The 3,540-nt window shown below is 38.0% G+C and overlaps 1 long non-coding RNA gene across 3 annotated transcripts in view; it reads left to right on the top strand.

Moving 5' to 3' along the window:
- Positions 1–3,540, top strand: part of LOC106527910 (uncharacterized) — a 45,728-nt gene that overhangs the window by 16,687 nt on the left and 25,501 nt on the right. For 2 of the 3 annotated variants that reach the window (XR_001311440.1, XR_001311439.1), the window contains exon 2: positions 554–661. This is a non-coding gene — a long non-coding RNA (uncharacterized LOC106527910). Of the gene's footprint in view, positions 1–553; positions 662–810; positions 830–3,540 lie in introns of those variants that run through there. The other variant, XR_001311441.1, reaches the window with a different exon arrangement.

Below are 3,540 nucleotides of genomic sequence, written 5' to 3' on the forward strand. Positions count from 1 at the left end.
ACACACACACACACACAAGGAAACACACACCAACTCACAATGCAAAGCCAAAGCCAGTAATTTACTCGCTCTGTGCCTCGCCATTTCTGTCCCAGTGAAAATGTTAATTATAAAACCCACATCTTTCATCAACAAGGTGAGAAAGATGGCAGCGTTTCTCATTTCTTAGATCTAGTGTCCTTATTGAAACTCGTTTTCTTTACKTTATTGTTTTGTCTTTAAGAGTTTTGAGTTGGTGAAGTGTCGGAACCGGAAAGTGATCCATGAATAAATTATAGATGGATATAAAAGGGAGTGTATATTTCTCCTGCCCAGACTTAAAATAAATGTTGGAGTTTTCTGATCGGTCGTCTATTATCAACTCAGAATCAAACGTTAGACATTCTGTAGGAACAGTTGTAAAACCTCAAAATAAAAATAAAAACCATTCATAGCTGCATGGCCTTGTAGGAAGGTGCCAYGATGCAAACTGGAGTTCTGGTCACATCAATGAAAAATATTGTCTTTTTGCATGCAAACTATTTTATGTTATGTTTCTTTCTGTCTGTCTCAGGTCATGAGTTCCTCTCAGAAAGACCCAGTGGAGATTAACCTCACCTGTCCAAAGCCCCGCCCCAATCAGGCCTTGTCCTGCCCCCCCACTCCTGGACTCCCACCATGAGTAAGTCATTTATTTAAAAACATTATTTTTTTCTTCTCTCTTTCTTTCAGTCTGACTTATTTGTTGTGAAGTTAAGTTAGACACATGAATTGCTAAACTGGTCTGGTTGGATTCTTGACTGATGTGCTTAAGTTCTTATTGTGTCTCAGGTTAAATGTAGAGACGTAAACATCCCATAATCTTGGATAACAAGTGGGAGTCCCTTTTGCACTAGAACACTTGGAGTTGTTGACATTTCTTGTCTTTTAAGGTTGTAATGTATTGTTGGTTTTGTTTGTGCTTGTTATCAGCTGAGTTAGCCACATTTGCATGCTAAAACCAGTCAGTAATTGGTTTWATTTAGGTTTTTAAACTTCAACATATAGATTTATTAGTTTTTTTCTGCAATGCAATGCAGGTGAAGATCAGACTTCATTTTTGTTTTTGTGTTGAGTTCATGGTGTGCTCTTTATTCTTCTTGGATGCAAGTAAAGTCTAATTTGTAGTCCATGACATAGAAGACATTGTGACTGACACRATTTCATGATGAAAATTGTGTATTTTTCTTCACTAACACCCCTAACTGAGACCCCATCTTGAAYATTGAACCCAGGCAGAACTTCGGTTTTGCAGGGTATGTGCCAAGTATTGTGTGATTGGTCAGAACTATGAGTTGACTAAGGCTGTTGGATAAATAACAGCCATCTTTACAACWGTTTTCAGCTAATCTTATAAATCTAGTCCAAGAAGAGAGGGCTGTTAAATGAACATGCTTTTGCRTATTCCACCTCCTCTCCTCTGACAGTTGAAACATACGGCAAATAGGACTGTAAAGTACTGCAGCCCTCATTGCCTCATCAATCATGCTGCAAAGCATGATGGGAACAAGTCAGGATGAGCGTGCCATCAGCTGTGTGTGTGGCTACCAGCTCTCGCCCTGCACTGCTGGATGTCTCTGCAGCTGTAGTGGCATGGCCGCAAACGTGTCTCRGCGTGATTCATTCAGAGACTAAACTGCAGCATTTTCTCTTCACATCTGCAGAGGAGAGGTCGACTTTCAGCTGATATCAGCAAAATTTAACTCAATATCTGTGAAATTGACTGTTATAGCCATTTATATGTGGCAGCCATTTTGAATTGCRTTGTCTTTTAAATTAGGCATTTCATGGGATATTTTTTCTAACAGTACAGACCAACACACAAAAGCATGAGCAAAAACATCATTGTTTTGCTGTTGGTAGTGACAAAATCATTAATTTCAAATTATTTTTACACCTTGTTTTGATCAGACTACAGTAAATCTCATGAGGGGCAGCATTACCTGCATATAATTGACCCTTAAATCAGACTGATGTGTTTATTCTTTTGTCAAAGCTAACGCAGAGTAAGTAAGATTTTTTTTCTTACCACCACAGATTTATTCCTTCTGTGATATCAGACATGGTTTCAGCAGCTGCACCTTTGTAGAGCGTTTAGTTTCCTTGGCTCGCTGTGCAGATAAGGACTGGACGTGGAAAAGCATTTCCTCCTGCCAGAAGTGTTAAATCACAGCGTGCCTTTCCAGTGTTTCTCTGTGCAGAGCTGTAATGCTGCATATCTGTGTACCGGAGGGCCGGGAGTGGGTTACCAGGGAAACCCAACATAAATGAATCAATTACTGGAGGGCAATTTATTAAACCAGCCTCTCCCACAGTGGACTGTTGAGAGGTACAACACTGTGATTTTTTTGTGTTTCCTCCTCCTTTACACTGTCCTCTGATCAAACATAAAGAATTTGTGTGTTTTGCTGTAAAATATGAAAATAAATGATGAGCCAAGTTGTGCAACACTAGGAGAAGCTGTCTGACACTTTTCTGTGTGTGTGTTTGTGTGTCGGAACAGCATTATAGCTGTTTTGGTTAAACCTTGCAAATGACAACACACTGAATCTGAAACTGCTTAGTGTCACCCCTAATTTACACTACATGCAGTTCTGCTCCGCTCTGCTGCGTTGTGTAGTATGCCGCCATTCGTTTCCACCCCAGTTCACACTGCGTCCACGCTGCTCCGCTTCGGTGCGAAGCATGGTGGAGCTCCAAGAAGCATATGCTGGAAATGCAAGACCAGGCGATAAATCCAGTGGTAAATGTGGAAGTCAAAGCAAAATAATTTATTCTGTGGAAGAYGGACTCCAAACACAACTGCATCTCTGTTGTCTTTTTGAAACTTCTGATTTCAGAATAAAATTCACATGTATTATATGTGTATGCATATGCTGCATACTACATGTTGCCATCTGCTTCCCAAACAGAATGATACATTTTGACAGCATATATATAACCTTCAGGCATAAAATACAATAAAACGCCTTAAAAAGTAGATAYAAATTAAATGAAGTACTGCTTTTGAACCCTTTAGAGTAAATTCACAAGCTTGGTCTCTTTTTAAAGTTAATAATCTGAACTTCAGCAGTCATATTCTTTGTAACTGTAACTAGTATTTAGTATATTGAAGTAAAATAGACAAAAATCATGACATTTTTTCCCAAAATTTATATTTTTTATTAATAAAGTATCACAGAATATTAAGGGAATGAGTTATTATCAAACACATTTTACTGGGCTAAAATATTAATTCTCAACTATTACCAGTTCAAATTTGGTAACAGTAGCATAAAATATGAATATTTGACATACAGTACAATCCAGCATATCTCATTTGCATATTTGTACACCGTACAGTATGTCCAGACTGTACAATTTTGTCTAAAACACTGTAATTTCTAAATTCTTCAATAAAACACATTCTACCATCCATATTTACTCACAGCATGATTAAATTTAAAAAATACAGCGGGTAAAATAAGTATTGAACACGACACCATTTTTCTCAGTAAATATATTACTAGAGGTGCTAATGAC

This window comes from Austrofundulus limnaeus, unplaced genomic scaffold (genome assembly GCF_001266775.1).
Source record: "Austrofundulus limnaeus strain Quisiro unplaced genomic scaffold, Austrofundulus_limnaeus-1.0 Scaffold349, whole genome shotgun sequence".
Taxonomy (NCBI): domain Eukaryota; kingdom Metazoa; phylum Chordata; class Actinopteri; order Cyprinodontiformes; family Rivulidae; genus Austrofundulus; species Austrofundulus limnaeus.